Consider the following 25,754-nt stretch of genomic DNA (forward strand, 5'->3'; position numbering starts at 1 on the left):
CTTTACAAGAGTATCTATGCAAAAGCATCTATGCAAGAGCATCTATGCAAGATTATCTGTGCAAGAGTATCTATGCAAGAATATCTGTGCAAGAGCATGCATACAAGAGTGTCTATGCAAGAGTATGGGAAACCTCACAGGACCCATCCCTAGACAAAACAACAACAGGCAACTAAGGGCTGCTGAGAGAGGGAGAATTGGCCATGGCCAGGAATGACCCCCCTAGTTGGTTATCCAATTCCAGATAGTCACTCCTGAAGTCATATACACACAAGCCACACGAAATGGACTCAGCAAGCTGTATTTATATGTTTATGCATATATACATACATGGATCAATAACAGTCAAAGAAAAAGTACTACATGGAAGGAGGAAACAAAGGGGTGGATGGTGTACTTATATTTTAATTTTAAAAATAAAAACACATTTTAGGAAAGAGTAAGATTGGCAGGTCACAGGCCATACACACATGGACTTCACTCAGTGACTGTCAAATGGCTATCCCAGCATCCCAGGGTCCTTCTTTTGTTACTTCATCTCCATCCTAAATTTGAAGAAGATGAGGTTGCAGTGTTGGCTATTGATAAGCAGAAAATCAGGTCCAAGCCCTGTCTTCACAGAAAAGTCCATAAGGAGTTGAGATCAATTCCAAAGATACAGCAGTAGATGGGAGGGGGTGTGTCTCTGGGCTGGTGGCTCTCAGTTCTGGCTCACATTAGAACTACCTAGGGAGCATTTAAGAAATATGAGTAGGAGACTCATTCATCAGTCTGTGGGGTGGGGCCCCACAAGGCACATCTTAAGCAGTTCTGAGGCGATTTTAACATTCAGCTAAGGCACTAGAGAACTGGGCTCAACAGAGCACCTGGACTTGGTCGCCGGGCATGTTAGGGTGATGGTATAAACACCTGGTGGCAAAGAGAGTGCCATCATGGTAAATCATGGAGAAAGGAGCGGAGAGGTGATGGCAGCTCCTCTCTGGGAGGATAATCTGCTAGTTCAAGGCCTGGAGGGAACTGAATTAGAGGATATTTTAATTCATACCCAATAATTTGAAACTCAAAACTTCCAAATTATTGAGTAATTACAGAAATACGTGAACGCCTCGAGCCTTTAACAAGACTGCCACAGATCATTACCCAGAACTAGCTAGAGACTGGCTGATGGAACCGGTTCCCTGTGGAAGGGGCTGGTGCACATTGCACTGTCCAAGGTACCGGGCCTCAGTATGTGGACCGCTGATGCTCCTCTGTCAGCAGGAAGCACATTCCTAGCATCACCCAGTGCCAAGTGGCCTCCTACAGAGTCAATTTCTCTCCGCAGTCAGCAAGGTAAATCCCTTGCCACGCGTAAATTACCAAGAAAGATTAATCTCCAAATTTGCGGCAGTGGAGAGCTATCTGCCTTGGTTCTGGCAATGACCGTCCCAGTCTAAACCTGCTTTTGTGTTTTTCTTCATATGTTTCAAAACAGCCATGATGTTCAATGGTAAAATGGTCTTTGTAACAGGAACACAAAGCCATGAGGAGAGGGGGTAAGGCTCATTAATATTAGTTGAACACAGACTGTAAGACAAAGGGCTAAGCATTTGTTTATTTCATTTTTATTTTTCTGTGATATGTCTGTGTGTTTGCCACATATGTGATATGTCTAAAGTGGCCAGAAGAGAGTCTGACTCCCTGGACCAGGAGGTAGTAGTAAGCCACCTGGTTTGGGTATTGGAAACCAAACTTGTGATCTCTGGGAAAGTGGCAAGTGATATTAACCACTGAGCCGTCTCTCCAGCTAAGCATTTTTCACGCTTCCTTCTGGTAAAACTTTACAAAAGCCTTGGCAATTCCTGTTATGCATCTAGCAGACAAGGCACAGTAGAAATTATTCAAACCATGTTTTCTCTCATTTCAAAACCTAAACATTGTCTACATTTAGAAAAACCCAACTTATTTATAATTAGTACCCATATAAAAGTATCAGTAACTCATTGAGTCCTTGTGTGTGTGTGTGTGTGTGTGTGTGCCTGCAACTGTCATACTTAGCTTCAGTTGTCAACTTGACACACCCAGGGCACAGGGGTCGGGGGATGCTCCAGCTGATGAATTGCCTCCATTAGATTGACTTGTGGTCATGTCTGCAAGGCTTTTCCTTAACTGCTGATTGTATGTAGGAGAATTCAGGCCACTAAGGGTGGTACCACACCTAGACAGGTGGTCCTGGGCTGGATAGGAAACACAGCTGAGCATGAGCAGTAACAGGTTTTCTCTGTGATACTGTTTCAGTTCTAACCTCCAAGTTTCTGCCTTGACTTCCCTTAGTGATAAATCATAAGCAGTAAGATGAAATAAATCCTTTCCTCCCCCCAAGTTTGTTTGGACAGTGTTTATAACAGCATCAGAGAAGGAAACCAGAACAGGAACTAATCCATATCTCAGGATAATCCCAGAAGCCTAGGGAAACAGAGATAATTTGATGAGTACTGACTCTAAATTAGCTCATTCCACTGACAAATCAGCCAATTCTATTGATGAGGTAGTCCATTGCCACTGAGAAGGTAGGTTTCGGTGTCTTGCCAGATGTCATGTTGTACCTGGGGGCTGTGAACACAGTTTAAATGCACCCTGTCTCCAAATATTCAGGGTTTAGAAACTCAAGCCTCCACACTCATGTGTTGATAGTATTTAGACTTGAGGCTTCTGACCAATGATTAAGGTTAGATGGGGTTCCTCATGAACAGATTAATGGCCCTCTAGAGGGAAAGAGGCCCAACTTATCAGTTTTCCATTCCCCTCTCTATAACAGCCTCATGATATAACACAGCAAGAAAGCCGTCAGCAGATGACAAATGCTGGCACCCCTTTCCAGTTTCTAGAACAACTAACCACTGTTGGTAAATTGCCTAGTCTGGGGAACTTTGTGATCACAACATAAATTAGACTCATACAGCTGTTGAACCCATTCCCTGAAGGCATGTATCCCCAGGAAAAAACGTTCTGGTATGTGCAAGGGGGAGGTCCGACAGCAACAAGAAGAGGTGATGACTCTTGGAGCCCCTTGTGAATCTTATGTTGCTGCTTTCATCTAGGTAAGAAGGGTGAGAGAGAGAGACCCTACACGATTTTCCAGAGCAGTGATTATCTAATCGCAATTCTTGGGCCAGCAGTGTTACTACCATCAGAGAACTTGTTAGGCATGGAAATTTCTAGATGCCACCCCACACCTACTGCACCACAAATTTTAGGGATTGGTAGCATCCATCCCATTTTAATAGAGAACACACACACACATACACACACACACACACATGTATGCACACACACAGAGAGGGTTTAAAAAGAATTTCTTTTCAAGTTGCTGATGGTCAGCACAGAAATTGCAAGCTCTGAAGTGTGCCCATGCTTTGACTGTGGGGATCCAGAGAAGGACTCCCCCTGGCAGATAAAAACGCCTGTCCTTGCAGCATTCTCTCGTTACAGACCGCAAGTACTTGCCTACTGCCCGCTGTGTTTAAGCTGGAAGTCTTGGCCTGGACTTTCAGGATGCTCCCTGTCCACTCAGCTTTGCCTCCTTCTCATTCCACTTGGGTACTAGGTGCTCTGGGTGGGGCTGTGGAGATCTGAATGGGGGGAAGGGGTGACAAGCAGGAGTGAAAGCAGAATACTATTTTCCTGAAGAGCTTGTTTGTCAGGAAATAACAACCCCCCCCATCTCTGCTTCTTTACAAACTCTTACATCCCTAAATACACAAAACATGATCATTTTCTCAGCAAACCAAGTCATACATAATGTATTTTATTGGCACCTTGAATAAAGATGTGGCAGACATGCATCTCAAATGTGCAGATGAAAAAGGAGCACTCACAATGGCTGAGCGGGGAGCTCGAGAGCACCCGGCTGATCTTGCCGAAGCAGGAAGAGAGGCTGCAGGGGAAACCGCACCCCATGGTCCTAGGAAGGAGCATGGATGCAGGGTGGGAAGAACGGCTGAGGTGGCGTTTGGTGATGCAGAGAGCTCAATAACTTGCAAAAGAATTTCAAACTGAATTCTTCAAGTGATTAGTGGAAAGAGTGAATCCTTTGGAGAGGAAACAAAGCGCTTGTGAATGTGTGTGAATTTGCAGAATGCAGGGCTCTGCTTAAAATAATAGTAATAATGAGTCGCACACCGTGGTACATGCCTCTGCAATCCTAGTGCTGGAGAGACTGAGGCGGGGTGTCTGAGGAGGTTGAGGACAGTCTGGGCTATATGGTGAATTCCAACCCAGCATGAGCTCTGTAGCAAGACATTGTCCCCCAAACAAAGCAAAGGATGATGGACTCGGCTTGAGAGGGTTCTGCCTGTCTAGGTTTGGAACAGATACAAGACAACAAAGGATAATGGTGGGTGGGTGGACAGATACAGTGGTTCATTACTGCAATTCCAGCACTCAGGAGGAATAGACAGGAAATAGAGTTTGAAACTAGCTGGGACTACACGGAGAGACCCTGTCTATAGAAACTAAAACAAAATACCAGCAACAACAAAAATCTGCAGGGACATTGACCTAGAAGTGGGAGACTTTGTATGTATGTAGATCTGCCATATGAAGAAGTTATCCATGACAGAATATTGAAGATAAGTGATCCTGGAAGCTATCAGGCCCTTTCCTTCACTCTTAGGCATGTGACCTCAAAACTAAGATGAACATTCTTGGTTCCTAGTTCCTTTTCAGCCCATCAAGCAAGGTCATGAAAGATGAGGCTCATTTCCTAATTTTTTTCAGGATCCATAAACCAGCAGAGAGTTGTAACCTGTGGTGTTCCATATGGACACAAGTTGTTACTGCTATCCCTGGAATACCAGCTTCCCTTCTTGACCTCTTCCAGCTCAACATAGCGATGAAGATGCCAGGAGAAGGTGGACTGATTTTCCAATCATAGCATTTGAGGGCAGGCAGGGAATGTGTTGGGATGGTTTTTTTTTTTTTTTACAAAAGGAGGCAAATCCAAGGCTGTCGATGCAAGCTTGGGCACTGGACAGTGAGCAATGAGCAAACCCTGTGACAGAGGCTTAAACATCATTGGAATACACTGTAACTGGGCCTGAGATGTCTTACCGCAGGGGGTGCTAAGGGCTTGATTCTCTGCTTGGGGCTGTCGGGAGACCTGGGGGGGGCACCTTTAGGATGTGATGCCTGGGGCTGGAAAGGTAGCTCAGTGGATAAAAGTGCTTGCTGATCGTGTGGAGAACCAGAGTTCAGTACTCACATTCCAGAGATTCACAACCACCTGTAACTCCAACTCCAAGGGATCCAATGGCCTCCTGGCTTCTGCAGGCACCCGATACATGTGCACATATACACAGACATGTACACACAGAAAAAAATATCTTTTTAAAAAGAGGTGATGCCAAGTAGGTAAGCCTTCAAAATCTCTCTCTCTCTCTCTCTCTCTCTCTCTCTCTCTCTCTCTCTCTCTCTCTCTCTCTCTCTCTCTCTCTCTCTCTCTCCATACATTCCTGGAGGGTGTTCTGCCTCAGCAGAAGTTGAAGAATGATTGTGGTAACTAGACCATAAACCTAACCCTAATTAAGCCTTTCCTCTTCATAAGCTGTTTGTCTCAGGTCTTTTTGATATGGAACAGAAAACTGACTAACACGGAAGTTAAACTTAGTCGATAGTTCTCAAAGTATGGGGCTTTAGTGTACTTACTATGAAAGCAGTGCCTGTGGAGCAAAGGAGTTGTCCTGTGACTGTGACTGTGACAGTGCTTCCCTGTGGTCGTCAGCAAACCTAAGGGATGTCTCAGTCCTAAGCAGCGACTGAAGCAGGAGGAGCCATTTCACCTGAATGGGGGTTTCCCAAGCTTTCCCTGGCAATCAGAGGTGGACAACGACTAAGCAGGCTGCTATTCACAAAATAACACTGACCACAACTTTACTTTCTCAGAGTTCTGGAGTCCAGAATCAAGGCAAAGGCAGTTTAAGTTTCTCCAGCGACCTCTCTCAGGATTGCATGTGACAACCTACATTCTACGGTTTCTTCTTGCCTCATCTGTCCCTGGTGGCTCTTCCTCTCTTTAGAAGATGAACCCCACATCTTAGCCTATTGGGACCCCATACCAGGACTCCCCATATTCTTAATTACCTTATCGAATAGCGTGTCCCAAAATACAGCCACCCGGGGGCATTGAACTTTTCAATATGAATGTAGGAAAGCACAGTTCCATTCCTCTCAGACAGTTGGATGGGAGAGTTTTTAAGGCTCCTCTGTTGAGCTCTGAAGAGGAAAACAGAGCGTTTAAAGGGCAGTTCACGAATGTCTGTGTCCAATACAGGAAGTCTTTCGTTTGCTCGTTTCTTTTTGGAATGCTGGGGATTGAGCTTATGGCCTGGCTCCCAGGCAAACACCATCATCCAGCTGCATCCCTGCCACATAAGGAAAACCCCTTAATAATTGGTTTCCTACGATAGAGAAAGGGCAAATTCTCCATCACGTACTATCACTTTCGGAGCCAGCGGCCACCATTCAGTTCCCTGCAGTAGAGGGCATTCCCACCTAGAGACGGAAAGCTAACGAAATGGGCTCCCGAGTCATCTGGTTTTATCAAGTTCTAGGGCGCCTTCTATAATAAAGGTATTTTAGCTGTAAGGGAAATTCGGAGGTATAGGAATCTTGCACAGCCTAATAGTACTCCACATTTCTAAATCCCGCCACACGAAAGTTTTTCCAATTGTCTCAGTGTTTCTGCTCGCCCCAGGAAGTGTTCTACTTTCCCCACTGACACACCTTTGTCAGCATTCTTCCCGCCTACATCCATCTAGCTTAATCCTACGCAGGCCTGCTATAGTACCTGAAAACTGCAAAGCAGGCTGTTTTCCGGCTCTGATCGCCCTGTGCGCAGCAGCAGTCCTGGCATAGCTAATCCTAGCAGAGACTAGTGCAGCCAGGAGTTAAGCAGCAAAGGAGTGGGTGCAGGGACCCAGGACTTCTAAGCCCAGCTGGCTATACTGGCCAGTAGCTGAGACAAACCTCTACATTTGTTTTCTTGAGCCCTAAATATCCTATAAGATACCCAGTAATGTCATAAGTTGGTGGGGGAGAAAAACCAGTTTATATCCTAAATCCCCCCCCCCCCCGGCCAAAGTCCGGTGTGTGAAAGGTTTTGTCCACAAGGTGGCACTATTGGGAAGTGGTGGAATCTGGCAGGTAGTACCTGTGTCATAAAAACTCTAGAACTCTGGTCGCCTCTCTGCATTCTCTTTTGTTCTCTGGTCATGGGGTCAGTTTGGCTCTGCTACTTGCCAATGCCATGATCATGATATATTGCCTGGCCAGAGGCCAAGGCAATGACATTAACCAATCATCAGCTGGGAGCTCAAATAAACCTCTTCTCTCTATAAGTTGATTGTCTTTGGGTATTTGTTATAGTCACAGGAAACTGGCTTACTCAGAGATCATCAAAGTCATGCACTCAATGGCTCTGAACTTTCTTATTATCTGATGAGTCCAACTGGGGCAACAATTTCTAAGAAGAAGCCCTTTTACCTAGGTGAGGGCAACATATACAAAGACAGATGGTTGACCCAATTTTATAACGGTCATGGTGGGTGTTTGCCTGGGGCTTACTGTGTTCCATGAATGATTCTAAGGACTGGCATTAAACAGCTTATAAGAAGTAGTGCCCCTGCTCCAGAACTTACAGTCTAGATAGGAGGCAAAAGAATTGTTCGATTCCTATCAGGCAGCAAAAAGATGGAATACAGTGAAGAAAAACTGTGTGAGGCAATAGGGAACTAAAAGGCTAACTTACGTTTGGTGGGTCTCCCTGACGCTCAGAGTCAAATAGCAAGGGAGGAGGAATCCTGTTCCAGTAAGATTGGGCAGAAGTCCCTGTGGGCAGAGGGAACAGCTGAGGGCACCAGCTAGGTACAGCGGGCAGAGTGAAGGACGAGAGGGGAATTCAGGAAGGGAAGCGGGGACAGTGTGACATCTGCAAACCAGGATGAAATGCCCACTCACATCAGAGGGAGGGATGGGAGAATTGTTAAAAGAGAGGTAGATGCCATCAAACTTTATCGTTGTGATGTAATTCACGCCTCAATCATGTTGTCATAAATGACAAGATCTCCTTGTTCGGGGCCAGTGAGATGGCTCAGCAGGTGAAGGTGCTTTCTGACAAGCCTGAACACCTAAGTTCTGTTCCCAGGACCCGTGTAGCAGGACAGAACTTATACCTACAAGTTGACCTTCACCTACGTGTGAAAAGCACCTACGTGCGTGTGTGTGTGCACACATGCACATTAAAATGTATTTTCTAAAGACCTCCTTATCTGTTAAGACTGAACAGTAATCTGTTGTACAAGAGCAATGACCTGGAGCACATTATGCTTCGGAAATAAACCATGCATAGAAACAAAACTATCGAATTATCTCGCATGGGAAATAAAGATCTAACTCACTGAGGCAGAGAGCAGAATGGTGGTCCTCAGACAGAAGCAGGGAGGGGCATGGCCAGAGACATATCTCAATTAGACAGGTAGGATGGACTTCAGAGACTGACTGCACAGCAAAGGGAGTACAGTTAATAATAATCTATGCCATGCTTAAAAATTAGTAGGCGGAATTTTTAATATTCTCATCACAAGAAATAAGAATGCGGCAACACACAGTGTATATATATACAACTGAGCATCATACTGTGTGCATAAATAGATATCATTTATTTATCAGTTCTAAAACAAGAAAGTAATTCTGGTCATAGCGAAGACTAGGTTTGAGAGCATCGTATCATAGGGGATGGGAGGGGCTTTAATAGTGGAGAGACCAGGCAAGTGTGGGAGCTGAGAACCTAGCCATCGGTTAGGTTTGGGGGACAAGGAAGGGCTTTAGTCACACCTACACTTGAGCCATGAGTGACTGGGGGATATGCTGTTATTCTTCCTGAGATGGAGAAAAAGAGGGGAGCTTGGAAGGACAGGGCAGGAGATTTTTGAACCACTTTTAGTTTGCAATGCCTTTGCGTTTCTTGGACATCCATTTGGATGTGTGAACAACTTACGGCTCAGGTGTAGCTCAGCAGTAGAGCCCGTGCTGAAAATAGGCAAGAGTTTGAATTCAAGTCCCAGTAACACACACACACACTCTCTCTCTCTCTCTCTCTCTCTCTCTCTCTCTCTCTCTCTCTCTCTCTCTCTCTCTCTCTCTGTCTGTCTCTCTCTGTCTCTCTGTATCTCTGTCTCTCTCTCTCTTCCCTCTATAGTAATGTAGCTAATAGGACACATGGCCATCAGACTAGATTTTATTATTCAGAGCCCCTCCTCAGAGCCACATGCAGCCCTGTAACTCAATTCTCATAGTCCAACCTTAGTAGAAGCAAGGTGACAAACTTCTGAGAATTGCCCCTAAAGGATTTTCTGACAGGAGACTTCTGTGTTTGAGCCTGGGGTGTCACTGCTACAAAAGTTTTTTTTCTCACTCCATAAATAGTACACAAGCAGAGAAATGTATAACACACATTTTACAAGACATTGAACAGGGTAGCAGGATTGTGATCCTGAGGAAAAGAGAAATGTGATCAGATAGCTCAATGGTGGCCTTTGTCCCCTGCCTGGAGGGCAGTTTCAATGACCAAACTTTAGAGGAGGCAGTCAAAACCGAGCCCAGTGCTGAATTCAGGAGATAGAACAGAACTGGGGAGGTCGAGGCAGCTGGATACTGTAGGACAGAGGGTCAGAAAAGAGAAAGCTGTCCTTAAAGAGAGATCCAGACATCTGCAAAGGTGCCCCTCTAAGTCCTGAGCTCTGCTCAATGCATCGTGGAGTAAGACCATTCGAATTCAGAGAATGGATTTCTAGCAAGAGCTATTTGCAGATGAACAGTGGAGAGACGCTGCAGATAGAATATAGGGAACTTATTAATTTGGTTTGGGTGACAAGAAAGGTGTTAAAGCTAACACCTGAACTTGTACCGTGAATAAGCAGGGATACACTGTCATTTGCTGAGATGAAAAGGAAGGAGGAGGATAGAATGAGGGAGGGGAGAGTTCAGATCTCACACACAACCCAGCGTGTAGAGACCAGATGATGGACGGAATCCTCAGCAGGTTTGGGAGCCTTCATTGTGAGAATAAATCGGGCTTGGGAGGAGAACCAGTCTGGACTTGCAATAATAATGCTTAAAAGCATTCCTAAAAGACTTAAATAGATTTCCCAATAACTGGAATTTGTATCAGAAAAGGCACAAGACCCTTTAAAGGGAACAACAGAATGCAGCACAAGACAGTAAAAAGTACCCAGCCTGCACTCAGATGCTGCCAGGCATACCTATAGCAGGCAGGCAGAACTTAAAACCAGAAGGAAACACACAATGAAGGGGTAAAAATCTGCAAGTGCAAGACACTGTGGGATTAAGAGAACAACCTTAAAAATAGCTGTGCTGAATCTTATAAGTGAGCTCCGAGATCAAGGGGTAAAGATGCATAAAGGGGAAAATAAAAGATATTTCAGAGACTCGTGTACAACTCCTACAGATGAAAAGCTTAGCATCTTAAACTAGAAGCATGCCAGATGAATTCACAGCAAATTACAGGGGGAAACCGTTAACTATCTTGAAGATGGGCCAGGTTTAACTGCCTAGTGAATGGCGTGGAGGTGAATAAAGGGGAAGAAGGAAGACAAGCACGGGTGACCCATGAAGGAGGAAGCAGCCGACTTTCTGTGTTCACCCAAGAGCGAGGAGGCCAAAGGGCGTGAAAAAGTAAAAGCCAGGGTTTTCCCCCTCTAAATTTGATGAAGGTTCCATAGGTCAAAAAACCTGCAGAATGTAAAGAAAGAACGGGAAAAAAACAGAATAAAAGCCCATAGCAGTCAAAGTGACTAAAAGAGAAAAATCTTAAAATTGGCCACAAAACTGGTTGGGGACATTATGAACAAAGTAACAGAGGGTGGCATCAGACAGACTTCTCTACTGAGAGAATGCAAGCCAAAAGATAATGCATTAACACCTTCTTTTAATTCTGAAAAAAAAAAGTTGTTGGTGTAATAAGTATCTCTACACGTAGAAGCACTCTGATCAACAATAAACTCAAAATGACACATCAGTGTAGCATAGCAACCACTTGGTCAGAACAGGGTATCATTGGTGCCTCCCACTTTGCTGTAATGGCCCCTACAATATTTATCTATGTGCCCACCCCTCTGAGCTTCTACAAGTATGTGCTAACCCATTTTCATAGTTAAGTGCAGAACAGCTGTTATCCACCCTTTTCTCTTTGATAGCTTTCATTCTCCATTGTAGTTTTCATTGCAAGATGAAGGAACATAAGAGCCAGAGTATGAGAGGAATGTGTGAACACTGTCTCCTGGACATGACAGGAATTAGCATCCGCTGTGGTTACCTGCACAAGATGACACATGATGGGCCCAACAATGTGCTATGGATGGGGAGGGGCTCATAAGGCCCCACTCCTCCCCCAAGAGCTGCTAGTAGTTAATGGCTGCTGGGAAAGGAGGAGTCATTTTTTTCAGTGGTGTAGCCACAAATAAGTTGTCCCTGCTCGACTAAGTAACTCCACACCCATGCTCATACACCAACCATAATTAAACTCAATAGGTCATGGAGGAAAAAAAACATGAGAGGAGGAGGAGTTGTTGGGAAGAATAAGGATTTCAACAGGAGAGGGGGATGAGAGAGTAATAGGGAGTAGAAATGAGCAAACTATGCACATATTTAAACTGTCAAGAAATGTTAAAATTACATATACATTTTCTTCTGAGTTTGGGTTTTCTTGGTGCGTGTAGTTTTAATCCATTCACTTGCTAATAAACTTGTAACTTGAGAACAGCTTTACGTTTGCAGAAAAGTTGCAGAGAGAGCACAGCAAGGGACAACATCTATAGCATACCGAAAGAAATATTTCAATACCCCCAATGAAAGGATTTTTTGAATTCAGGTAAATACTTTTTCAGGTACAAAAATGCATTAAAACTCATCTCCAAAGTGTAGGCTTTTCAGGGACCACCGAAGGAAGCCCTGTAGACAGAAGGAAGGGTGGATCTACACACACGAATGAGCACCCCCATCCCCATGCAGTAAACACGGGAATATGAAAGACTTTTGTCCTTATGTTTTGAAATCACCCTAAAAGACAATTGAATGCCCCAAACCAGCGAAATAAATGTGAAAACACTAGCAGGAAGACTAAGAGTCCCCACGTTACACATGAAGAGGAATAATGCCACTTAAAAGTAACCTGTGCTGGATAAGTATATATAATTTTAAAGGAGCATATAGCTCAGAAGACCAGAGACAACGTGGAATCATTTTTTAAAAGTCATTTAAAGCATGAGAATGAAGGGTGGTAAAAGCGATAGGACTGAGAGTGGAGAAATGGCTCAGTAGTAAAGAGAGCTTGCTGCTCTTGCAGACGACCTGAGTTTGGTTCCTAGCACCTACATCAGGAGACTCACACTGCATGCGTGAGTCCAGCTCCAGATATGATGGCCCTTTCTGGACTCTACAAGCACCTGCACCCACATGCGCTCATGCACATGCGCTCGCACGCGCATGCGCACACACACACACACAATAATGATAAAAATCAATAAGTAAGGAATGGGACAGATAGAATATAGCATATTTCAATCCAGCCATATTGACAGTTATATTAAGTTTCAGTGGTTTAACTACTCCAGATAAGAGGCAGTGCTTGTCAGTTTAAAAGTCAATGCAATAATAATAAGCATAAAAGCAATGCTCAATTAAATACTGCACAAAACATCCCACTTAATTATGAAGACCAAGTAAATTAGACACTCAGAAGGGAGGAGACTGTCAAAACTTTAATCAAAATAAGCTTGGGTGTCTCGGTTAACATTAGATAAAGAATGCTTCAAAGCAAACAGTGTTCCATATCTCCCTCCAAAATGCCACTAAAAGGTAAACTTGTGTAAAACAATACAATGTCATTGAATATTCATGTATGGCTGTGTTTCAAAATGTCTAAAACTAAGTGTGAAATAACAGAAGTGAGTGATAAATAAATCTATGACCTTTGTTTGCTATGTTAGCACATTAGTCTTAGTGATTAAAAGAAGAGACGATAAAGCACACACATACAGTAAAGCTTGAAACTAAAATTTAATAACAGAGACATCTAGAAAACCTCAATATTTTGGCAAGCAACCCCAGGTGTCAAGAAAGAAACCACAATGGATATTACAGATTATATTTAGCTTAACAAAAATGAAAACACATCAAAATGTAAGGAAGGGGCTGATGAGATGGCTCAGGGGGTAAATGTGCTTGCAGCCAAGCCTGACCGCCCAAACTCAGTCCTGGACCGCACATGGTGGAGAGAGAGAACTGACTTCATAAGCTGTTCTCTGACCTCACTGTTTTTGCTTGTACATGAATGCCTACATTCATACACACACACACACACACACACACGAGCGTAAACATAAAAGTGTGAGGGATGAATTGGGGCACAAACATTATGTTTTAAAAAACTTGTTTTAAAAAGAAAGAGAAAGCTCTCACATCAACAGTCTAAACTTCTATCTTGAAGAACTAGAAAAAGAACAACACAAAACAAACAGCCAAACCCAATTAAATAGAAAACAGGAAGAAAGGAGAGAAAAGCAATCAATGGAACAAAAGTCTGTTTTGAAAAATCAATACATTTGATAAACTCTGACCAAAAAGAAAGATATGAGCAGGAAAGGGGGTGGGTGCATGTGTGGCCGATACCAACAGTGGACATGGACATTTTTATGGGCCCTGGGGATATTAAAAGCTGCAGTTGAGGCTTTTGTGAACATTGAAATGCCAGGAGATCAACAACGCAGCTGCAATGGGCAAGGCTCTCAAGAGACACAAACCTCTGAAGTCTCAAAACAGAAAATGTGCCTTAAAACAGCCCTGTGTCTATTAAGGAACCTGAATTTATAGTTAAAATCCCTACCACAAAGAACTCCAAGCTCAGGCAACTTCACAGGTGAATTTTGCCAACTATCTAATGAAGGAACAGTGCCAGTCCTGCACAAACACATTCAGAAAATAGAGAACAGAACAGGGCTTCCTTATTTATCTTATGTAACCAATATCAACCTCACACCAAAATCTGACAAAGATAGCTCCAGGAGAGTTCTGGGTATCCTTCACAATGAATAAATGCAAAAAGCCCTAACAGCACACTAATAAATCTAATAAGCAATATATAAAAGGATAATGTAGCATGACCTAGTAGAGTTGACTCTAGATTGGTTTAGTAGTCAATCAATGCCATCTACTCTGTCAACAGAATTCAGCAGAAAGACTTCAGAGTCATTTCATTGGTGAGGAAGAACGTGACAAAACTTACTATCCATTCCTGACTGAAAGATGTCCACAGACTAAGAAGGAAAAAGAACTCAGGGCTGGGAAAATGGCTGTCAGTGAAGTGCCGGCTGCACCTGAGGACCTGAGTTTGAATATCCAGCATCTACATGAAAGACATGCAAGGTGGAACGTGCCTGTAGCCCCAGCACTGGAGAAGTAGAGGCAAGTGGATTCCTAGAGCTCATTAGCTGGACAGCCTAGATGAATCAGTGACCTTCACATTTAGTGAGAGTCCCTGCTCAGATAATAATGTAGAGAGCGACCAAGGAAGATACCTAACATCAATCTCTGGCCTCCACACGCACATGTACACACTCAACCTCATATACACATACCCATGCAACAATATACATCACACACACACACACATACACACACACACACACACACACACACACACACACACACATTTCCATAATCAGACAGGTGGTGAAGGAATATACCTGCAATCCCAGAACTCCAGAGGCAGAAGCAGGATAATCATGAGTTCAAAGCCAGCCTGCCCTACATTGTAAGACCCTGTCTGTGATAGTTTGAATGTAATTGGCCCCTATAATCTCACAGGGAGTGGCACTAGTAGGAGGTGTGGCTTTATTGGAATGGGTATGGTCTTGTTGGAGGAAGTGTGTCACTGTGGGGGTGGGATTTGGGGTTTCCTATGCTCATTTTACTGCCCAGTGATTCAGTTGATTTCCTGTTGCCTACTAGATGTAGGACTCTCAGCCATTTCTTCATGTCTGCCTGCATGCCACTATGTTCCTGCCATGATGATAATGAGCTGACCCTCTGAACTGTGAGTCATCCCAATTAAGTGCTTCCTTTATAAGAGTTGTCATGGTAATGGTGTCTCTTCACAGCAATTGAAATTGTAAGGCAAAAGTTGGTGCCAGGGACTGGGGTATTTTTGTGATAGGCAAGACCATGTGTTTGTTGAAGGAATTTGAACCTTGATGTTTTGGGTTTGGAAAGCAGTGGAATGCTTTAAGCACTATTTAATGGACCATACTAGTAGGAACATGGAAAACAGTGATCCTGAATGTGATTTGATGCTTGCTCAAGATATTACAGAGGAGAAAAATATTATTATGTTGCCTAGTGATCATTCTTGTGATATTTTAATGAAGAAAGTGACTGCCTTTTGCCTTTGTCCAAAACATCTGCCTGAGGCTAAAGTGAAGAGTTTTGGATGAATTCTGTTGGCAGAAGAAATCTCAAAATACCCTAGTAGACATTGTCATGTGATTTTTGATGGTAACTCAAAGATCTATATTGAAAAGGAGCAGGTTGAGCAGAGTAAATTACAAAATGAAATTTTTGAGAAGAAAACGAGCACCAGGAAGTAGACTAGAGTTAAATTCTGTGTTGAGGGTGATAAATAAATAAAAAACTGGAATAAACAATGTTGTGACCTCAGGGCAACCCCACCCATCTAAATTTCCAATTTCTGGAAAGAAACTAAAGAAAAGCTTAGAGCTAGGTGTGATGGGACACATCTCTAATCCCAGCACAAGGAAGATAGAAGTTGGTGGATCCCTGAGTTTGAGGCCAGCCTGGTCTAGAGAGCAAATTCAAGGGCATCCAAGATTAGGCAGTGAAGGAAAAGAAAAAGTTGGTCAAGACATAATTAAACAAGGGGACCATGCTCCAGCCCCAGCAAGGAACGGAATTTGACAGCTTCAGCCATGTGATTCTTGGCTTTAGAAATAAGGATACAAGAAACGGGTTATGGAATTTGCCTCCATGCCTAAAGAGAGCCACTGAGGTCAGACGTGTCCCTGAATGGAGGCCTAGTAGAGAGGTCATTGGGTGAAGTTGAAGCCTAGGTTGCCTTAGAAAACCCAAAATGTTAAGGTGCCAGAGTCATAGGATACCTGCAGAGGAGAGCTGCTAATAGCGAGTGGAACCAGTCCAAGAGGAAGAAGTGTGCTGCAGTGAACAAAGCTGAACAGAGTTGGAGATCTGAAGACTACTTTGTCATCAGGCATGGAGATACAAAGTTTGGAGTTTGCCCAGCAGGTTTTCAGTCTAGCTTTGGTCCAGTATTTTTCTATGTTCCCTGCCATGAATATTGGAATAGTAATGTATATCCTGTGCCAATATATATTAGAAGTATGTGATCTGCATTTTGATTTTGATTTTTGCAGGCGATTATAGTTAAGAGATTGCATGAATCTCAGAAGAGACTTTGAACTTTAAAACATTGTTGAGACTGTGATAGACCTTTGAAGTTGGACTAAAAGCATTTTGCAGCATGATACTGTTACAAGCTTATGGGAACCAGGAAGTAAACTGTGATAGTTTGAATGTAATTGGTCCCCATAATCTCAAAGGAATTGTCATTACTAGGTGTGGCTTTGTTGGAGTGTGTATGGCCTTGTTGGAGGAAATGTATCACTGTGGGGGCAGGCTTTGGGGTTTCCTATGCTCAGGATACCACCCAGTGTCTTAGTCAATTTCCTGTTGCCTGCACAATGTAGGACTTTCAGCTATTTCTCCAGGACCACATATGCCTGCATGCCACTATGCTCCCCACCATGATGATAATGGACTATACCTCTGAAACTGCAAGGGAGCCATCCTAATTAAACATTTCCCTTATAAGAGTTGTCATGGTCATGGTGTCTCTTCACAGCAATAAAAACCCTAAGACACTGTCTCAAAACACCATGGGGTGGAAGATATGGTTGAGTGATAGAGTGTCCTGAGCTCTGTCCCCAGCACTATAGAAGGACAAAAAGAATTTTCTTGATAAGAAATATATTTATATATAAGTATTTATCTTATAAACATATATATAAACATCATATTTAATATTGAAATGTGGACACTTTGCCTCTTAGAGCAGTGAAGAGGCTAGGAGTACCCCACTCACAATTTCCAGTCAGTGACACACTAGAGACTGCAGCCAGTTCAACAAGGCCAAGGAAATGATACATGCAAGAGCATGGCCGAGCTGCAGAAACAGTGAGCTAGCTAAGTCAGAGAAGTCCAGCAGGAAGAATATATATCACAAGACTGCATAGTTATGAACATCTAAACAGAAAACTACAATGAAGAATGCAGGCCAGTGTCGCTCAGAGCTGGGACTATGGTAGGAATGGGAAGGACTGAAATGTTCTCCATCTTTGTTATAGATATGGCTCTGCGACAGCAAACATTTGTCAAAGATCCTAAGACATCTGGAATAAGTTACATTTTATTGCTTGTAAATCATACCTCAATAAAGCTGATTAGCAAGTTTGGACCTGTGTCCCTGCTCTTATTCTCTCTCCTGTTGGGGCGCAGACAACAGCAGCTGCCTTGCACCCAGGGAGAGATGCTGAGACTTGAGGGTGTCCTTGGGTTGCTACCACTGCACACATCAGGCTCTTTACTACAGTAAGAGGTTTGCAAAACAGCTAACTCGAGGCATCCCCAACTTCAGGGGCTCAAACAAGCATGGCCCATTCTTGAGTGCTGTCACCCCCGGGGAGGCCACTGCTCAGCCTCCACCGTCTCACAGCTGTGTCCAGACATTCTCACAGTTCCTGTCATGAACTCCTTAACCCATCCCTGACTCTACCTGAACCACTGTCACTCCCAAGCCAGTTACTGAGGCCAGGTGAACACAGTGTCATTATTGGTAGGTCCCACATGAAGCACTGTAGGCAGAGATCTGGGGACAAAGCACAGACAGTTACCAATAGGGAAGCAAGGAATGGGTCCCTGCGGAAGAGGCAGATGTGGCGAGGAGAGATAGAAAGGGTGGCAATGGGATGCAGGTGTAGCAGACGCTTCATCAGCAAGGGAGATGAGTGGATGCCTGCCCCTCTGTCACCTAGTGGTGACAGGCATTGAAAGCCTCTGAGAAGATCCTAAGCGACAGACACATTGTACCTCCTCTTCCACTGACACAGAACAGGCCCTCCATAGCCATTCCATCCTTAACTCCAAGCATGATGTTCTGTCTTAATGTGTTTATACTCAACTGGGGTCAAAACTACCATGGCTAAAGGAAGGTTACCAATGAAAAACACAACAGTGAAATCCAAGCCTTGAGCTTGGGTATACTTAAGGACATGAGAAGAAAGCATGGCGGTGTGGTTTGTCCTAAGCTGTGACCCTTACTACTAGATCACATGTTTAATGTAGTCTTAGCCCTACACCCAAGCTCTGATCCTGCTGTAGTGCAGCTGTATGATCTTGGGCAAGTCAGTTAACCTCTCTGAGCCTCAAATTTGACACCTATAAAATGTGAATCATACTACTTCCCAGGATTGTAATGACAAATGGTGTCCGTAAAAGGATGGCCAGCTCTTTGCATGGGCATGGTCCACTGTCCCCTCCCATTCCATCTGACTGGACCTTTTTAACCTTCTCCTTACTTCAGTTTCTAACACTCCATTGGATCTAGGAAAAGGAGAAAACCCTCACTTAGGAAACACAGGGCCTGTTTGCCATGTGCAGCCTACTCACGACGTTCTAAAACAGTTTAGATGATACAAAACATCACACAACATTGCATATTGAAAAATCAGTGATGGGAGTGAGGGGACAGGACCACAGTCTCAGTCCCTGGTGTTCAAGTCTAAGGGAATTCATATCACCATGTTGTCTTGTTTTCTGGGAGGCACCAGCTGATACTGAGAGGCCTTTGTGAGGCTGCTGTATGTGAAGGCAATCCAAGTCACAAACCCTGTGGGGAGTGCTGTTGGCTTCACTCTGGCCATGCAGAGGGTCTAAATCAGCTGTGTGGCCATGGGGCTAGGCGCTAAGGAGCTAGTGGCCCATCTGTCAGGGACTTGGGCTGAAGGGCCTGGTTGTTTGGGCATCATCTAAATTGTACCTGGGAGGCCCAGTCATAAAACACCAGCAGGCTCTGCAGGAAGGAGCTGGAGAGGTGATCTGGAGTCTGCTTAGCTGGGAGCGTGGAGCCCAGTGAAGTATTATGTGCCCTCCCCATACACACACACACACACACACACACACTCAATTCTGTCATTCACTCCCTCAGAGAAACGCAGCTGAGACACTCATGGCCACATAAACCCTCTCATGTTGACACTGGTGAGCTCTAGTGAGCTCTAGTGACTCTCTTCACATGCATGGCCACCTGCACTCCCCCAAACATGGCCACCACACACCCCTTTCCACACACACAGTCCCCCGGAAGGCATCATGTTTACAGGCTCATAATCATCCTCAGACCTCAGCATGTACACATGTATGACCACATATTCAGATACACTGCTGCAGACAGACACAAGCACCCAGCACACGCTCCTTGCATGCATGTCGACACACGAAGGAAACACTGCATCCGGCAGCTAAGGGCTCTTCTCCACCTACCCCAGCTTTCTTAAGTTTGCTGACTTGTTTTCCTTAGAACTCTTGTTTCAAATGGGTCCCCGCTGGAGCATGTTATTTGAGGGTTCCCAGCCATATGCTTGCTACAAAAATTCTGCCTGTGTGTCAGAATCTGGCATGAGTGAAACTCAGCCCACACGTGTGCATACATCGCGAACACCAGCCAGAATTGAGTTCTCATGGTGGGAGAGATGGGAACCTTAAAGAGAGCTCTGGAGACTGGCCAGCAAGGACATATGTCTGGGAATGGCTTCCAGACAACTCTAAGTACTTCCCCCTAGGATCCACCCAGCCTCAAAGGCCAGCACCTTAGCAGAATTGGGGATCCTTCTATAGCATACAAGAAGGGTATAGCTGGAACCCCTAAGATCCATGCTTAGCCTTGGCAAGAGACACCAGATCCAAGGATCCTCCTTCCAGGTCTGGGCCAGAGAGAAGAAAATTATAAATGAACACAGGGCTGCTCAGAGGTCAAGGTTTAGGCTGAAGAAGGGACTCAGTCAGTGAAGTGCTGGCCGTGAGAGAATGAGGACCTGAACTTCATCCCCAGAACCTATTGAATACACACTGAAACAAAGTATGGTGGTACACACTTATAATCCCAATTCAGGAGAGGCAGAGACAGGGATCCCCTGGGCTTGCTGGTCAGCTAGCCTAGCCTACTTGGTGAGCTCCAGGCCAAGGAAAGGTCATCTCAAAAGAGGTAGATGACATTCCTGAAGATGACACCCAAGGAAGTCACCTGACTTCCACACATATGCAGAGAGAGAGAGAGAGAGAGATGTAGAACAATCTTTGTACCCTGTAAATATGTATTGCTCTCCTTGTTAATAAAAAGCTGATTGGCCAATAGATGGGCAGGAAGAGATTGGGGGAGACAGCCTAACACAGAGAGAATGCTGAAAAGAAGGGCAGAGTCAGGAGTTGCCAGAAAAGCCAGAGAGAAGCAAGATGAACATGCTGAGAAAAGGTACCAAGCCACATAACAAAGCATAGATAAGAACATGGGTTAATTTAAAATGTAAGAGTTAGCCAGCAACAAGCCTGAGCTATTGGCAGAGCATTTGTAATTAATATAAGCCTCAGCTTGGTTATTTGAGAAATGGTTGGGACAGGAAAACTCTGCCTATGAGAGAGAGAGACACAGAGAGATAGATAGATAGATGAGAGAGAGAGAGAGAGAGAGAGAGAGAGAGAGAGAGAGAGAGACTAGTCTGTGCAACTGGGTTCCAGCCTTCTCACTTCTCTCCTCATAGAGGGCCTGGGACAGCCACTCAACTCCCAGAGCTCAAGTTTTCTCCACTATAGGATGGGAGGGCTCCACACCTACCTCCAGGGTGGTTTGTGGATTAGGAAAAAATGTTGCTGTCTGTGACATTATTCTACCATCTGACTCAAACAGTATGTGGATCACAGTAAGAGCTTCTCCCCTGAAGGAAAGACGTGGTAGCCATCTCACATCCTCATGAAGCAGACTTCAAGGCAGATACAAGGCATAGACAGCAGAAGAACAGGCTGCCGTAGTGATGGAGGCAGGAAGAGAGCACCAGCTTGGAGAAGGACAGGAGCAGGCAGATCTGAAAGGAATGACTCCAGTTGAGAAGGTACATCGGTTGCTTTTCTCATCGCTGTATCAGAATGTCTGGCTGAACCTGTGAGAATGAAGGATATCATTCGCTCACAGTTCTAGAGGGTTCAGACCATGGTGGCTTGCTTCCATGCACCTGTCTATAATGTCTTCTTGACAGAAGCTTATGGTAGATGACAGCTGTCCATATTGTGGCAGACAGGAAGCAGTACAACAGGCAGTGGCCAGGGATAATATTCTCCCAAGGGCCTGTCCCCAATGTCATACTTCCTCCAGCCAGTTCCCACCTCCCTAAATTACTACAACTTCCCAAAATAGCACTGCTATCTGGAGACCAATTTGTCAATTCTTGACCTTTTAGGGCAGTGGTTCTTAACCTGTGGGTCATGACACCTTTGGGATCAAAAGACCCTTTCACAGGGGTCACCTAGGACCATTGGAAAGCACAGATATTTATGTTATGATTTATAGAAGTAGCAAAATTACAGTTATGAAGTAGCAATGAAAATAATGTTATGATTGGGCCTCACCATAGCATGAGGAGGTGTATTAAAAAGTCACAGCATTATGAAGGTTGAGAAGCACTGCTTTGGGGGGGGCCCACTTCATATTGAAGCCATAACAGAAGGAATCTTCCCATATGTGTGGGCTTCTGTACTTGGTGTGTTACCCATACAGTCTCACAAAAGCTACCTGACCAAGTCAGAGGCAAGTATACATATCACCAGATGTGGTAAGGAAACTTAGGTTTCCAGAGCCTCTCCCAGCTTCCCTCCCTGTGCCAGATGTAATGTCCCCCTGATCATCCCAACAGCAATTCTGATCCTTTGGCCGCTGCTCCATCCCCAAGGCAGCCTCCCCAACTTCCTTCCCCTGAGCCAGTCTCTCTCCTGCTCTGTGTGCGTGTGCGTGCGTGCGTGCGTGCGTGTGTGCGCGCGCGCGTGCATGTGGTCACGCAGCGGGGAGGTATGATTGAGCCTACCAGCCATTCATCAGCCACCTTCAAAGAGACATCTTCCCTCGTGCTGGGTGTGATGGTCTTCCGGGCTGTGTCGCCTACAATGGTTATTGCCTGCAACTCCAGAGGGCCACATCAGCTGCCACAGACTTTTATTCCTACAAATAAAAATGTGAGATCCATCCCAAGGAAACTGTTGGCTAAAGAGTCAGAGCCTATAAACTGGCATTTTAAATGTGGGGAGCTCATGGCAACACTCCTCGGGGTACTGCCTCCCACATCCTCTCCGCACTTGGCCACACTATACACAGCACTCCCCCAGCATGCCGCCTTCCCAGCTCAGAAGGGCCCAGGTAGGAGGGTGGGAAGGATGACTCTGGAAAGGGAGACCTTAAAGCAATTTTAGTCATCCCTCATTCCCCAGGGCACACAGACTTAGGTTAACCTCTAGGATAATGAAAGCAAGTCAAATCCCCTCCTGCCATCTAGCAATTGTGGTTTTTAGTATTTTCTGAGTATATAAACATTTTCAACTAATTTCCAATGTATTGTCCTCAATGGGGAGCCTGGGCCCTTCAGAAAGCAGGTTGGGCTGATCTGGCAGCCCAAGGCAGCAGGAGCAGCTGCCACTGGAGCAGAGCAAGGCTTCTTACAGGCAGGGACATAGACCCGCCACCATAAATGGCCTTGTCATCACAGTCAGATGGGACGTTCTTCACCTTGGGGAGATAGGGACAGCGAAGGGCACTATCCAGACTCTGACCCATGGCAAGCTGTGCGTCCACCCTAGAGCTGTCAAGATGAGTTAGGCCAGGGCTGTGGCCCCAGAGGAGTGGGTGCCAGCAGGAGAGACATATGGGAAGGGAGATAAAGAGAGTCTGGCACTGAAATGGGATGGTCAAGCATGAGAGAGTCCAGCAGAGTAGGGGGGGCAGGAAAAGAGGGAGAGGATGAGAGAGGGAGGCAGGGAGGCAGGGAGGGAGGGAGGCAGGGAGGGAGGGAGGGAGGGAGGCAGGGAGGCAGGGAGGCAGGGAGGCAGGGAGGCAGGGAGGGAGGGAGGGAGGGAGGCAGGGAGGCAGGGAGGGAGGCAGGGAAGGAGGGAGGGAGGGAGGCAGGGAGGCAGGAAGGGAGGGAGGCAGGGAGGGAGGGAGGCAGGGAGGCAGGGAGGGAGGGAGGGAGGCAGGGAGGGAGGGAGGCAGGGAGGCAGGGAGGCAGGGAGGGAGGGAGAGCTAAGTCATCTGGAGAGGTCAGCGCTTCTCAACAGTTTTTGAGCCCCAGAAGAGGAAACAGGTCTCTGCAACCCAACTCCGAACCTGGATCACGGGTCTTCTCTCCCGTCTGTCCACATGCTAGATGTGTCTCCTTGGTTCTCACAGTCTTGTTTTTTAGCTACCATGTTGTCCCCCAGACAATTAACTATTCGTTTATTTATACATTCAAGCTCTCACGTGCCACACACTGGCCTTGAACTTACCATGTTGCCAAGGCTAGGCTTGAACCTCTGATCCTCCTGCCTCTGCCATGCTAGTTTATGAAGCAAAACCAGGGCCTCACGTGCACTCCACCAGCTGAGCCACATCGCCAGCTTCCAAAGAGCTCTCCTCTACACAAAATGGGTCCCTTGTCTACTCCCAATACTAGTCCTGAGGCTGAAGCCTGGGTCATTCCAGGATGCAGAGACAAAACCATCTATCATGGATCCTCAATATTGTGCCGAGACCAATCCCACCAGCTGGACTGGCCAGGCTGACAAGTCTAGAAGCAATGCTTTAGACTTCATCGGAAGCATTCTGTTCCGTCCCTACATCTACCATTTTCCTTCCCTCCTGCGCCCCATTCCAGGCTCTGTGGTCTATACTAAGTTGCCTATCCTTACACACATGCTGCCCTAACTGGGCCTGTCAGCACAAGTGGGTTTTACTCCCTCTCCTTTTAACACAGCTCTGGGATTAACTAAAATTACCAGAGGGGGCATGAGAGAGAAGAAAGATACTCTGTTGTTGGAGAAAACACCATTATTATTATGGAAGGGGGAAGAAGGCAGAGAGGCGGGAGAAAGCTGGAGAACACCCTGAAGGACTGGAACTTGTCTCAAAGCTGCAGTCAAGAGCCACACAGCCCTGTGGAGAGACAAACACAGAGAGATGGGTCCAGATGAGAAGACGACCCTGGTCTAATGGTGTGCTCCTCTGGTCTGCCGGAGTTTGAATGGCAAAGTGAAACCAGAGGTCAGACTGCAAGGATCCAAGGAGAAGAAGGGGTGAGGACAGGGGTGAAGAAGGTAGGGGTGAGGACAAGGTTTTAAAGATCTGTGCACAACCAGGGCTTTGCTGCCAGGATGTTATGGGGTGGTGACCTCCCAACTTGGCTCTATGACTGACATACTGGTTTGTGTCCAGAACCATCCTTCTGGGAATCCTTTTCCTTTTGGCTTGTTTTGTCCCTCCCAGCACAGATGTTTGGTTTCAGTGGGGTCTGGGTGCAGAAGAGGGCATGAGTTCACACTGTGCCCACCCTCAGAGCCATTTTCTGGGATTTCTCTAATGAAAACCGAGGAAGGCACGTGCGACGGCTCATCTTCATTGTCAACTGGACTGCATTTAGTAACGCCATGGAAACCCACCACTGGGTATATCTCTGGGGACTTCCCAGAAGGTTTGACAAATAAAAGAGGTTCTACCCTGAGCATGGATGGCATCATCCCATTGGCTGGAGTCCCTGACTGAACAAAATCGAGAGCTGAGTGTCAGCAAGCATCTCTCCCTCCTTCCTGATTGCCCATACAAGGTGACCGCCACCTCAGGCTCCTGCTGCTATGCCCTCCCCACCATGATGGACTTTATTTCTCTCAAATTAAGAACCAAAACAAACTCTTTATGTTTTAACTGAGTCATAGTATAAATCACTAAAAGAATGTCTTCCTCTTAATTGGTGAAACCTATAGTTTCTGAGTCCAGGAGTAGCCATGGAGAAAGCCCTTCGAATACAAGATAGCTGACACTCAAGGAGACAGGGGTGCGTCCTAACCACATGTGAGTGGCTGAGCCCTCCTCTGACCTGAGATTTGGTCACGCCAATTGATAGAGCTCCTTGTAGCCTAAACAAAATTGAATTGGATTGCTGGTACCAGCAACCAAAAGATACTGATCTCAGAATTGCAGGCCAAAGAGTAGATACACAAGAAGCATGCCCAAGACGGCTTGCTGCAAAGCCGGTCATGTCTGCAGCCAGAGCAGCCCCTGGGACCTCATTTCTCCTGAGTCTGATGTCCATGGTCTAGTGGCCAGAGCTGGTGGCACCTGGTGCATGCTCCTCTTGTAATGACAGAACTGCCCTGGCTGCCTTAGAGGGTGGTTGTTTATTTACTTCATAAGCAGGAAAGCCTGAGGCACACCATGGCGGGGCCAAGCTTGCCTCACTTCTCTCTTCACATTGTATTTCACCCTGGCAAGAGGGATTATTTCTTGGCTGGGAAATTGATTTTAAATCACTCTCCTCACTGCCAAA

General features: G+C 45.5%; 2 long non-coding RNA genes across 2 annotated transcripts in view; both read right to left on the reverse strand.

Moving 5' to 3' along the window:
• Window positions 1–25,754, reverse strand: part of LOC106021912 — a 342,914-nt gene that overhangs the window by 48,001 nt on the left and 269,159 nt on the right. The window lies entirely within an intron of this gene.
• Window positions 286–7,100, reverse strand: LOC121143931. The gene is made up of 4 exons (XR_005881245.1): window positions 6,827–7,100; window positions 6,121–6,252; window positions 5,686–5,845; window positions 286–726 (listed from the first exon to the last, which is right to left on the reverse strand). It is a non-coding gene; the product is annotated as an uncharacterized LOC121143931 (long non-coding RNA).

The sequence above is a fragment of the Mesocricetus auratus genome, unplaced genomic scaffold (assembly GCF_017639785.1).
Source record: "Mesocricetus auratus isolate SY011 unplaced genomic scaffold, BCM_Maur_2.0 Super-Scaffold_100014, whole genome shotgun sequence".
NCBI lineage: Eukaryota > Metazoa > Chordata > Mammalia > Rodentia > Cricetidae > Mesocricetus > Mesocricetus auratus.